This window comes from Mandrillus leucophaeus, unplaced genomic scaffold (genome assembly GCF_000951045.1).
Source record: "Mandrillus leucophaeus isolate KB7577 unplaced genomic scaffold, Mleu.le_1.0 Scaffold269, whole genome shotgun sequence".
In the NCBI taxonomy this organism is placed as follows: Eukaryota; Metazoa; Chordata; class Mammalia; order Primates; family Cercopithecidae; genus Mandrillus; species Mandrillus leucophaeus.
In genome coordinates this window covers 4,041,374-4,055,276 of record NW_012102798.1, presented here as the reverse complement: position 1 = coordinate 4,055,276, position 13,903 = coordinate 4,041,374, and the positions used below count along the sequence as shown (strand labels likewise).

The window sequence follows — 13,903 nt, the reverse complement described above, 5'->3', positions numbered from 1 at the left end:
TCAGATGGTCCCAGTGGTGAAGAGTTGTGTTTACATTCTCACTTGCTGGTATCAATCATAGGGGCCCAAAGACCTCACTGCCTAAAAAGAGGGCTGTTTTCCAGCTTGGCTGTACCTCTTTGCATTGTTTTGTCTGGCCAAGACAGAGAGGATACCAGGGAAAATGAGGCTCGAGTATTGTATGTATAATCTGTCAATGCCCTCCATGCTCCCATTAAGATCTCAGGCTGTTTTGGCCTTCAGGCAGATCCAGCCCCCTTATTTTTCTGTTGTTGCTGCTGCTGTTGTGTTTTTTTTTTTTTTCCACTCCCCTGATCCCATCAATAATATGTGTACTCCTTCCTTCTGGGTCCTGTCCTCAAAGGTAACTGCTAAATATCTGACAAATGAATCGCTAAAGCCTTCAGGGCTCCTGATGAGAGAATGGGCTCCCACTTAGCATGAAGGGCAGGGGGCAGCACCTCACTTAGAGATATGATGCATAAGTACAGAGGGAGGTATTGAACCGCCTGTTGTCCAGGAGCAGAAGGGACCCTGAGGTCATCTGGTTCACTAGATCCCAAACCTGGCTGTACAATGGAATTACCAGGAATGCTGTTGAAATACAGATACAGTGTGGCTCCTAATCCTCAGAGTCTGATTCAGTAAGTCTGAGATGAGGACTTGAATTATCTGCATATTATTAACAGTATCACTGGTGATTTCGATGAGGAACCTAGTTAGGGAAACCACTCAAACTGACTTCCTCATTTTATGGGTAGCCAGTTGAGTCACCGAAGGGATGATGACTTGCCCCGGGTCACATAGCAAGTCATGGCAGAATTGGAAATGGAACTCGGAGTTTTTTCTCCGCTGTATTGGTGGCGGGACGATCTGACATTATTAGTGTGGGAAGAAGGACCTTAAATTTCACTGTACAAGCTGCTGCTCACTCTGCCTAGAGGTAGAGGACAGAGGGCATCTTAAAGGTTGTTTCTCCTTATAATAAGCAGTACATTTACTTCAGAGTTTGGAAGTGAATCAACAAAATACCCATCAAGATTAGTAGGACAAGAAGAACTCGCCAATATCTTTGATGATGTCTATCCATAAAAAGCCAAGTGAAATAATGGAGGTAATTATCCACCTATTTTGTTCGAACAGTTTGACCGAAAATCTCCTGGTAACTGAGGGAAAATAGAAGCTTTTAAAAATTGTTGTCTCAAGTAGCCTGAATGTCATCAACTCCCACTTCACTTTTCTTTTTCTGTGGAGATGCTCTCCCAGATGCCTGTCTCCTGGGGGTAGCAGCTTTCCACAGACAAAATGTCCACAGCTTTGGGAAGTATGGAGGGAGAAGGGAAATATTAAGTGAAATGGGATGTCAGGTCAAGCTGCGTTGGTTTTGATGTAGTCACCTGTCCTTTCAAGATAACCTTTTGGATCCTAGATCTGTTGTAGCTGGGGCCTTGGGACAAGTCCCGGCAGCCTCCAAGCCACAAGCTTATCATTTTGGCATAATTCAAGGCAGCCTCCTTGAAAGGCTCCACGATGGCAGCTGCTCCATTAGCAACTGGATGAAAGCAATGCCAAATCTCTTTATTTAAAATTAGACACTTCCTATTTTGGTTCCTAAATGGCAAATTTATCTGCTCTCTGCCTCCAGTCTTCTGTGTCCAAAGCTGCCTTAATGTGAGGTATTTCAGCAGCAATCAGCAAGTGTCTGCCTATTTATAAGCAACAGAGCTGCCATGGGTCACTGCACTTGTATCTCTGAGCAAGAAAAGTCAGGGGGTCCATTGGAAAGGAAAAATGCTGTGGCCTCCGGCAGTGAACCTTGGCGTGGGTCAGGGAAGACAGTTCAAGTGCACCAGAGAATGGAGCTGTAATGAGTTCAATTGTGTATCACTGGCATGGAAGTCAGCAGTCCCAAGATCTAGGAAGAGTTTGGTCACCACTAATTTGCTACATGACCCTGGGCAAGAGTTGCCCCTTCTTGGGCCTCAGCCTCAACATTTCTGGGGAAAAGGATGCACAATTTAATGCATGGTGCCATTTACTGTGACAACCAGCCTGCCATCAGAATATAAAGCTGAATCTTTATCTCACTCCTTATTCCAAAATATAATCCAATTAGGTCAGATTTAGATGTTAAAAAGAGAACCATTAAAAGATTAGAAGAAGGCATAAGAGAATATTGAGGTAGGGAGTCTTTGCAAAGCAACAAGAAACTGAATGATAGATTTGACTATGCAAAATTTTAACAACTTGAGTATGGTGAAAGATATCTCATGCAAAGTGGAAAGACAACATATAAACCAGGATAAAGTCACAACATAGAAGGAAGACAATGGTTTATTATTCAGACTACTCCAACAGCTCCATTGTAAGAGGTGTGTTATTTTCTTTACAGTACTTACCATGATTTGCAATGACATGATTTAGCTATTTGCTTTTCTATTATTTCCTCTGCTTACATGTTAGCTTCATGAAAGCTCAGGCTTTGCTTACTCACTATTATATTTCTAGTGCTAGACTAGTGCCTGGCATACAGTAGGTACTCAGTAAATACTTGTTGAAGGAATGAATAAATGAGCTTCTATAGATCAGTGAGAAAATGATGAACAATTCACTAGCAAAATGCTCAAAGAATAATGAACAGGCAATTCACAGAGGAAACCCAAAGGGCCTATGCCCTATTAAAAGGAATTCCAATCAGTAATAATTAAGAAATGCAAATTAAAACAATATTGAGATGATTGAGATGTCAGTTTTTACCTCTCAAATTGGCAAACATTTAAAAGGTCACGAAAACCCAGGGTTTGTGAGAATGTGGTGAAACAGGCACACTCATTCACTCTTGATGCACACCTGGAGGACAACTGGAAATGTTCTTTGAGTCAGCAAGTCCTCTCTTAGGAGTTTATCTTTGCAAAATGCTCCATGTATAAGGATGTTCATTTAAACATTATTTGTAAATAGGAACAAATTGAAAAAACTAAATGACCTCGGTGAAGGACTGGTTAAATCATCTATTATACATCCCAATAATGACATACTAAGCATTACTATGCTAATGATTAAGAGTTTGAGCCTTGGTTAGACTGCCTAGGTTTGACTTCCTCCTCTCGCTTTTATGAGCTATGCGACCTCGACCAAGTTTCTAACCTCTCTGTGCCTTTTCTCATCTGTAAAATGGGAAAAATAACCATTCATGAAGTTGTGAAGAGTAAATAAGATAATTCATGTGAAATATTCAGATAGGACCTGGCACAGAGCATTTAATAATTGCTATATTATATTTCAACTACTAGTATAATGACGACAATGATGATGTAGCCCCAAATAAAGACAAGCAAGGTCTTTAAATACTGATGTGCAATGACATCTCCAATATAGTATTGTGATAAAAGCAAGTTGCAGAAGAGTAAGTATAGTAGGATCTGATTTTTGTTAAGGGTATTATATGTTACACATACAGGAAAAGACTGGAAGGATAGACAGACTGTCAACACTGCGGAGTAGAATAGGAGAGGTAGATTTTCCCTTGAGCAATAATTAGAGTTGTTTGAAACAAGCATGTGTTACTTTTATAATAAACAAAAGATGTAAAGGGGAAAAAAAGCTCCATTTGGAATTCCGAGGACAGTTAATCCCACCAGGCTTCACATCCCCCAGTTCTTGGCCACAGCCCAAACGTTAAGCCTCCTTGCTCGTCATCTGTCCTCTCCCATACCATCCTCATACTGCTCAGTGCTCCCATCCCCGCCACCCCGACTCATCCACCTCCCCACTACCACCCTCTCTCACTCTTCTCAGTACCCTCTGGAAGCCTCCACCTTGCAGTAAACAATTCCCCCTGCACCCTGGATAAATTTTACAGAACACTATTGTCTACCTCCGGGCCTGAAGTGCTGAAACCTGAGTCTCCACGGCGGATCTCACGGCTTTGCCACCAGCGCCCTCTAGTGGACACTGTTCACACTCCCACAATACACGCACCCTAGGGCTAGGAGGTGGGATCTGTGCTCTAGCTTCCCCTGTTTGCTTCCAGGCTGTTAGTCCTCCGTCCTCAGCCAAGAACTCCTCCTTCTCATGCCATCTGGCTACTTCTCTCCTCGTTGACGCTTCTTTATAACCATCCCCTCCTGGTCAGCCCCCCTTCCCCACATTCAAAGAAGAGTTGGACATCTGGCTCACTGTCTTCTTCTCCACCCCAAGTCCTGACATCATTCTGGGTGAGTTGGACATCGTGATCCATGTACAGGACACACTCTCATCCTAGCCTTACCATGCTTCATCATCAGTCAGAACCCCCTACCATCTACACCTTGCTGGCTGGCCTCAACACTCTTCTTTTTACCTCAGGAGGCTCTCCAGGTTTCTGAGCCCCCTCCATTCATTTCTTCCATCCCATCAGCCCCTTTCACCTTACTACCTTCCCTCTCCATCCTCCAAAATGATGATGATAAGAATAACAACGAATATGTATATGCCAGGCATATACTACCCATCTTATGACATCATTTCAATAATCTCATGTTATCCTCACAATAACTTTATGAGGAAGGTACTCTTGTGGTTTTCCTTTTAATGAGGTGACTGAGGCTCAGAGAGGTTGAATGACTTACCCAAAGTTACACAGCAGAGATGAGATTTGAAGTAAGGTCTGTTTGCTTTCAGAATCTTGTGTATATCCCCAACTCCCTTGCCCTGTGTCTTTCTGCTGCATCCATGAGGCAAAATCCCAAGTCTGGATAAATTTAACTGACAGTTTCCTCCTCTGTGCTTATGCCCAGATGGAGGAACATTGCTGGAGAAAATCCCTTCACTTTGTTGGTTAGTCCCACCAGAAAGTCATAGTTTCCAACCTCAGCGGGGCCCCTCGACTCAGCTAAACAATCCTTCTAACTAACTGTCCTGACAATAGCACTTGCAAACTTTCTCCATAGCCCTCTGGAGTCAGACTGTCTGAGTTAGAGTCTGCCTTGGCCACATCCATGCTCCATACCATGCCAGCCTTTAAGAAAGGGTGAAGTGGAGGAAAAAGGATGAGGGGAAAGGGGAAGTGACATGTATTGAGTGTCTTCTAGGTACCAGCCACTGTGCCAGGTGCTTTGCATGCAGTATTTCATTTAATCCTGCCAGAAGCTCTGCAAGGTCAATACTCCTGTTATTTTTGCTTTACAGAGGAGGAAGCTGAGGCACAGACAGGTTAAGTCACTCACTAACGTGACACCATTTGTACGTGGAGAAGCCATCTCATTCGTTTAGACCTTCCTTATCTTGATGAATTATTGTGACAAGCTGCTAAATGGCTCCACTGTTACCTATCTCACGGCCTACAATCTACCTTCCATTCTGTTGCTGGGACAATCTTTCTAAAATGCACACTTGACTGTGCTACTACTCTGCTTAAAGTCCTTCCAGAGCTTCCCCTCAGTCTTCAGAATGAAACAGAAACCTTTGATCTTAATGATTTGGCCCCCTCCTTCCTTTCTCACTGCATCCACTACCACTTGCCCATGCAGTCACACAGAACTATTTTTGGTCACCTGATGACACCTTGCTTTCTTCTGAAGAAAGAAAAAAGCATATATGTATATATATATGTTCTGCCTCCCCATCCTCCACACCCTTTCCTGTGCACCTTAAATGCTCCTCTTGTGTGCCTTCTCAGCATTCATGTTTATCTCAGTGTGTTATAATTTCCTGCTGTCTTGTCTGTTTCCCCCATTAAACTGGAAGCAGCTTGAGAACTGGGATTGTGCCTTAGTCATCTCTGCACTCCCCAGGGCCGTAGCACCAGAGCCATGGTTAAATCTATGTTAGCTGAATGACTGAATGAATGAATGGAGTGAATGAGAGAAGAAAATGCTCTCACTTGGAAAGTTTAGTGACATGAGCTGTATGGTATCTGATTCTTGGCTGAAGCTGCTGCAGTTTTTCCCTATGACTACAGTGCTATAAAAATATGTCTGCACGTGGATAAAGACTGGAAGAGAACTTTCCACACAAAATTAAGAGTTGTGTTAGAGTGGTGAGTGATGGATGCTTTTTTCCCCATTTTCAAAATGTTCTTTAGTACTGCTTTTGAATTGTTTTGGCAATGTAGCAGACATTGTAGAAATGGAATCTGGGGCTCCCATGGAGGAACCGACAACCAATATGTATTGATGTCCAATGTACTCTGCTGGGTTCTGGGTGCCGTGGGGAGACGGGTGGGTAAAGGCGACTCATTCTGACTCAGGTTTGCATGGTCAGGTATCTTGCCAATTAGGTTGGATTTGCTGGAATAAAATGAGAACTTTCAAGAATTTTCCAAGCTCCTGGGTTGAGGTATTTATTTTCTCCCAAAGCTGGGCCGCAAACAAAGATGGCTTTTGTTTGCAGTAAAATACTCATTCCTTCAATTTTGTCCTGCAAAGTGACTTCTACAGCTTTGGGAGTCAGGTTTGCTGAGTGGGGAAACTGATTGTCCATATTTCGGTGGTTTAGAAATGACCAAAAATGTTTGCCTTTTCTGGCTCTTGAATAAAATGTTTAGGAATTACATTGGCAAAATGATGAAATTGTTCCTTTACTGCTGCAAGATTTCCGAAACTATATATTGTGTGTTAACTCAGAAGAGGCAAAAAATGGGAAGCAAACTCAGATGATGAACACTCTGCCTTAATTGGGTGCTTACTCACTCTGCCGTGGCAAGGCACTGTGTTCCGGACTTTGGAGATATCTCATTTAAAACTCTCAACAGCCTGTGGGGAAGGGACTGTTATTGTTCTCATGGTAGAGATGGTCAAACTGAGTTTCATAGAGGCTCAACTCTGAAATCATGAGACTAGGATTTGAAGCCAAGTTCAGCTGGTTCCATGGGCATGTGCTAATCATTTGGCAACAGTGCCTCTAGACTAGTCTGGCTACAAAGGGACAGAGGTATGTATTTATTTTGACTTAACGAACAGTTGTTTAGTGTTTACCATGTCCTGGGCACATGATAACTGCTTTACAAATGTTAGATTATTTACTCCTCATAGACAACCCTGTGAGGAGGTACTATTATTAATATCATATGACAGGTGAGAAAATGGAGGCACAGGGGTGTTAAATCACTTGCCTGGGGTCAGTCAGGCTAGCATGTGACAAAGCCAGAGTTACAATCCAAGTGGCCATGTTCAGGTGTGTGGCCCATTACCTTGACTCTGTGCTGGTTAGCATGCTACCCCCTGTGCCCCGTCTACATAGCTCTGGCTCAGAAACACTGAAGACATGGGCCTCTTTTTGTGGTTTTGTAACAGATTTGTACTTTTTAAAGTATTGTCCACCATTAAAGCTCTACGTTCCGCTTCTAAGGGTCCTGTGGGGTTGGTGGGAAGAGCGAATACATACTCCGTCCTTCTATAGCAAGACTGTCTTAGAGGCAAGGTTGCCCAGTGGTTAAAGCATGCCCATGGTGCCAGCTGAACTCACCTTCAAATCCTGGCCTCATTATTTCAGAGCTGAACCTCTCTGAACGTCTGTATCACTATCTTTGCTAAAGGAAGAGGAAGCTTTCTCCCGATATCTTCATTTACTTTCAGTTTTTGGTTTTGTGGGGACAGCTGGGTTTCCTCCACAGCTAGGCGCTGGTGGCGAAGGGCTTTTGGACTGTCACCACTTTGCATTCAACAGATACTTCAGGATAGCACCCTTCAAAGGCAGTCTGTTTGGGGTCACCAGGAACAGACAGAGTGCTCTTCCCTACTGCGCTCATCCCACCTAGTCCCATCTCTCCTTCCCTACTCTGAGTCCCTCCTCTCAGCACTGCCTCATTCCCCAGAGCCAGGCCTAGACAATGGTGGCTGCTCAGCTTGGAGGGAGGAGGGATGAAGAGGCAGCAGGCCCAACCCACCAGCTTGAAAGCTTCATTTGACAGGGGAGGAGGCACATCTGGTTTGGGTTTTCAATTCAATTCAACAATGATTTATTGTGAGTCTGCCAGCTGCAGAGGTTCTGGGCTAGGCTAGGCAGCAAGAGATGCAAAGATAAGTAAAATACTGTCTGTGCCCTTAAAGGAGTTTTCTAGGTTGTAGAGGTGTGTAGACCCAAATGAGCATTTTTTTTAATGTGATAAGCCCTGTGCTTAGTAGTTTGCCTTGCCTACATTATTATGTCTTTGCATCTTCCCAGCAGGTTTTGTGATGGAGGTGGGCAAACTATTATCCCTTCATTTGACACACATGAGGAAACAGAGCCTCAGAGAGGAAGAGACTGGCCCAAGGTCACATGGTTAAGAAGTGACCAAACCAGTCCTGGAACTATTACATTCTTCTGCTTCTCAGAGATGATGAAGATGATGATGATGACAAAAAACACTTACTGAGCTCTGGAGGCCGAGTCTTGTGCTATGTGGGCTGCAGATATTATTTTATTGGCAACTTCCAACATCCCATTGAGGCTGATGTTGTTATCCCTTTTTCTAGAAGAGAAAATGGAGGTAGCCTTGGGAAGTGATGGAGTTGGAATTTGAAACCAGGTCATTCCAGTCCACCAGCCTGTACCATAAAAGAGGTAGACACGGGGTGGTATGTTCAGGGGCAAGAACAATGAATTGTGCCTGGAAAGGCTTCATGCCAGAGATGGCATTTACATTTGGCCTTGAAGGGTGAGATGGGGTTATGCTTGGTACAGTTGGGACAGAGGGTATCCCAGTTAGAAGGGATAATCTGAGCAAAGAACCCAAAGAGATGACTTGTGGAGCATTTTGATTGAGAGGTTGTAGGTTCATCCAGCATGCAGGCTGGGGACTCTCGGTGTAGAGGAACAATATGAAGGAAACCAGAGATACACCTGATGGTCTTCCACATTTTTGTCAAGTTGAGGTTCTTATTAAGAGCAGGTACTCTGCCCCAAAGGCTTTTCAAATGATACTATCTTGCAACCCATGAGCAAACACCCTCGAGACTCTCACTGTGTAAATACTACTGTGCTGAGAGCTGCAGTGAATACAAAAGAAAACAACTCAATTCCTCAAGTGTGTGCCGAAGGCCCCCGTGTGGTTGAGGAGGCAAGATACACACAATCAGGAAAAGCAGCAGCTAGCACAGGCAGCTTGCGATGAGGGCCAAATGCGTTTTCCCAGCCTCAGATTTCAAGGAACATGAACGAGAGGAAGGCAGGCAAGCTTAAGGCCGGGTGGGGCAATCAGTGTAGCTGGCGTCAAGGGCTCTGGCGAGGCCTCCCTTCCCCAAACTGCCTCGGTCCCCAACCATGTCTTCACCTCCCAGAGTTTGTTAGGGAAGATGGGACCTTATGGGATGAGAGACAGCCCATGGGAGCTGGGAAACCGAGCCGAATACCTGATATTCCTGATCCTCCAATTTTCTACACTTAGTCTCATTTCCTGGCAGCTCCTCCAGCTGCTGAATTGTATGTGTATGTGTGAGCCGTATTTTAAATTAAGCAGTGAGTTCTTTCAGCTCATCATAAACATGCTAAAAAGCTTCAGCCACGGCCTGAGCCCACCCCCGCTCTTTATACACACAGGCAGCAGCTGGGGCCACTCGACCCCACACTCTAATGTGCATTGCCTATGACTCACCAATAAAAACGACTGTATGTTTCAGTCTCCCTGGGTAGCTGATTCCTAGTTGCGGTGGGAAATCTCAGTCCGATTTGGAAGGCAAAGGGCCTCAGCCCCGCCCTACCGACTGTGAATTCTACAACATATGGAGCGCCTACCTTGTGCAAGGCATTGTGGGTAAGTCCATTCATCTCTCTGGGCTTTCCATTTCCTCAGCTTCAAAATGCATGTACTAATCCTGCTGGCTTTACCTCCCTCCCAGGGCTGTGTGTCTTAGCCACACTGGTCTTTCCATTTCTGGAGCATTCTCAAAGTCTTTTCCTGTCCCAGGGCCTTTGCATGTGCTCCTGCCTGGACTGCCCTTCCTCTTGCTTTTGGCATGGGAGGCTCCTTCCTAACCTTTCAGTCTCAGCTTAATGTTACCTCCAGAGATGAGCCTTCTCTGACCACCCACAGTTAGATGCCTCCTGTTCCTCCCTTACATGTATTTTATTAGCAATGCTTCCTTAACCCCACTTACTGCTCTGGGTAATTATGTCTATTTATATTTGTCTTTTTATGGTATGTCTCTCCCACTGGAATGTAAGCTCCAAGAGGACAGGGACCTTGTCTGTGTCACTCAGCAATGTGTCCCTCTCCTCTAGAGTGGTGCTTGGCACATAGTAGGCTGACATAAGCAAAACCATCTGGAAAATATTTTCTTCCTGAGGTTCTTGCCAGACATATGGTTGCTGAGGGAAAAATTATGGCAGAACTGTGTCATTCCATAGGAAAAAAATCAGGCTAAAAGGGAATAGTTTGTTGAAAACAGTTCTGTTTTAGAAACCAGTCCTTTGAGTCTCATCGCCAGACACAGTCTTATGAAATTAAACAAAGAAATAAAAAGCATAAAAGCTAAGTTTTTATTGGGTATTTACTATGTGCCAGGAACTGTTCTAAGTGTTCTACACAGATTATCTCATTTAATCCTCATAATAACCCAATGACGTCAACTCTATTATTAGCTCCATTTAATAGATGAAGGAATTGAGGCTCTGGGATGTTAAGTAAAGTGCCCAAGGTCACACAGCTAGCAAGAGGCAGGACCAAAAGTTGAACCCAAGGCAGTCTGAGTCCAAGTCCACAAACTAAATCATCTCATCTGCAGCCCCTACCTCATGTTACCCTACACCTCCCACGCCACCCCCAGGCACCATTCTACTACAGCACTGGCCACATTGCAGAACAGGGGTTTGTTTACTTGTCTGTCCTTCCTATGAGGAGATTCTCAAGTGCAGAGACTGGATCTTCTCCATTTTTGCTTCCCCTGTGCCTGGAAGAGAGCTTGTCCTGGAATAGCTACCAAGGAATATTCGTTGAATGAGCAAATTAGTGAGGGAGTAAGTGGATCCATATTCCTCAATAATTTTCAGGCTTCAGGCTTATGGACTCATGTATATTTCCCTGGTCAAGCATAACACTGGGCACAAGGGTATTCTGGTGCAAGAGGTCCCTCTCACCACAGGGTACAAGGAGGACTAGCTCTGACTGGGAAAACCAAAGCAGTGTTCCACGGAGCAAGGCGCTTGATCCCAAAGGTTTCATTTTGTCATCAGTCTAAAAAGTAGCTGGACCTGTTTAGGACTTAAACAAACTTTCAGTGTTCCAAGCCCATCTCAAATCCTTTGCAGAATGAGGCAGGGTGTGGGGAGGTGGTGGTGGGGCAGTTATAAATAAACAAATACCCACAAACCGGCTGGTTTTTTAAACAGAATTTGCTTCAGTCATTGCTGCACCACATTTTCCCAACTGGCCTCCGTCGTGAGAACAAGTGGGAACTTTCATACTGAATGGCTTTATTTTTATTCCGACCAGATGAATGGCAGGAGTTTTGGCTCGGGAAGCAGGTTTCCGATCCTCAGCACACAGTTTGCTGCCCTACTGTGCCCCGTCCATCACACACAGCGCCCTGCACAACATACCCAGTCATTGCATCTGCTGCCTCAGCCCTTGAAAATAATTGGGTCATTGTTTTATTACACCAGCGAGAGAGCTGCAAGCCTGTTAGGATTATGTCATTGATATTTGCGTGAAAAGGCAATCATGATATGCTGGTCATTTAACACAGCTGGGAATGCAATTGTGTTGTCATTGTTTAAGGTTCTCATCCAGCCCCTCTGACTTTGTTGCACAGCCCAGCCAGTGTAAATGGATCGCTCTGATGTATGTCACCTTTAAAATGCTTTCTAGCCCTTCAAGGGACCAAGCAGGATTTAACTCTTTTCATGCACTTGGACTTTGCTGCTTGTAGGCACAGCAGTCTGAAGGTGAGAGATGCTTGCTTTTCATGCGTGTGGGAGTTGTGCACCCTAGTGGCAGGATGCTGCAATACAGTGTCATTTGTTCACTAACTGCTGATCAGAGCCAAGGACAATTTTGGCTCAAGAACAAATGAGACCTAATGTCTGTGAGGGAAGACTATGTAGATAAGCCACGGGTCAGAGTTGTGTTGCGACTTGTGTTGTGTGCTAGTTTCAGTGGGACTTGTGCTTTCATTGCAATTGTCATTATGCTTAAGCAGGGGTCTCTGCTAAGTAAATTCAAGCATATTTGCATTTATCGACAGGTATTACTGATGGCAGAAAATCTTATTTCCACATAAGGCAATGAGTAACATTGATTATAGAAGTGTAAACAAAGCTCAAATTCATGCGCCATTGCAACTCATCGATCCTCTTCTACTGGCACACTAGCCTGAGTTTTATGGCATATGGCCATTAAAGTATTGTTCAGAGGAATCTGTTGCAGACACCTGTTCATCCCTCTTCTGGTCCCGGTCCTTGCCAAACCAGCTCTGTGCCTTTGCCAACCACCTTGAGGTATGACAGGAAAAGTTGACTCAATAAGGGAGTCAGCTGAAGGGATGGAGTGGCTTAGATGCAAATCACCAAATCCCAGTGGCCATGGCTATAAGGAACACAGATTCCTGAAGTTTTCTTGGCAACTAGCTCCAACTGCTTTGCCTTCTTGGTGCTTTGGTATTTGTGTTGTTCTAAGTTCCCAGTTTTGGTCTGTTTTTGCCTAATGGCTGCAGCTTCCCTTTCTGGAAAATGGGGCTCTTGCTGGGATCAAATGAGAGAACACACCCAGACTTGGCATAGTGCCTGGCACAGAGTAAGTGCTCAACAAATCGTACCTGTCGTCTCTTTTTCCCTGTCCAGGTTTCTTCTGGTTCTGTTCTCTGTACCTCCAGTATTGGCCCAGAACCAGGACGTCTTCCCTCCCCTGACTGGCAAGTCAGATTACCTGGCCCTCAGACAAGCTGGGCTCCCTTTTCTGGCAGCCTTTTGTTGTCCTTACCTGTTGCCATGTGCCACTCACTGTAACCACAGGCAGACCTCTGCCAGTTGCTGACATTAACCTATTGAATCCTGGCAGAGAAGAATGAGTTTGCAGATTGGAATTTGCACGTCTGGGCCAGATACGAGACCAGGAGGCAAAGCCATATTTGCCTGTCCTCCCCACTTGTGAGCAAATCACCCACATTCTGGTTAAAACCAGATGTTTCACACCCATGACTGCAATGCCACACATCAAACAGTTGCTCACAAAGAACACAAAGTGGTTTTCACCTCAGAAATGTAACCTGCCGGTCACTTCTCAAATTTCCTAGCAGCAACTACCATGCCTGGGTATTTCTCCCTTAAAAATGACAACCATGTTGGGTCTCCTGTAGGGACTTTAATTTGGAAGCCCTGGGAGAACTTATATGCTCTTTCCAAGAGGGTCTCTGATGGCTTTAATTCACATGGAGTTAATATATTGGAAAAGATAAGAGATCTTCCCCAAACTCACTTGCTCCTTGAAAATGCTATTCAGTTGCCTTGGCGAACAGCCAATCCAAACATTAAAAAAGAGATAGAGAATGCAGGAATCCTAAATGCTATTCTCAGTGCATGTCCAAACAAGAACTGGGGGCTGAGGGGCAAAGAACAGAAAGAGGAGAAAAGACAGCTTTTGTAGCCTAGGCCATGAGTTGATCCCACCCCATCATGTCCTATACCCTCCACGCTCATAAAGAAGAAAGAGGAGGCTGGGCACGGTGTCTCATGCCTGTAATCCCAGCACTTTGGGTGGCCAAGGCAGGTGGATCACCTGAGGTCAGGTGTTGGAGACCAGCCTGGCCAACATGGCGAAACCCTGTCCCTACTAAAAATACAAAAATTAGCTGGGCGTGGTAGCACATGCCTGTAATCCCAGCTCCTCGGGAGGCGGAAGCAGGGAAATTGCTTGAACCTGGGAGGTAGAGGTTGCAGTGAGCTGAGATTGTGCCATTGCACTCCAGCATAGGCAACAGAGTGAGACTTGGTCTAAAAAAAAAAAAAA

At 44.7% G+C, this 13,903-nt stretch overlaps 1 protein-coding gene across 2 annotated transcripts in view; it reads left to right on the top strand.

Annotated features, from left to right (window-relative positions):
- The window catches only part of RGAG1 (retrotransposon gag domain containing 1), a 96,897-nt gene that overhangs the window by 49,834 nt on the left and 33,160 nt on the right, over nt 1-13,903 (top strand). Inside the window, exon 2 of one of the 2 annotated variants that reach the window (XM_011984514.1) lies at nt 9,582-9,715. The gene's annotated coding sequence lies outside the window, so the exon portion shown is untranslated. Of the gene's footprint in view, nt 1-9,581; nt 9,716-13,903 lie in introns of those variants that run through there. The other variant, XM_011984513.1, reaches the window with a different exon arrangement.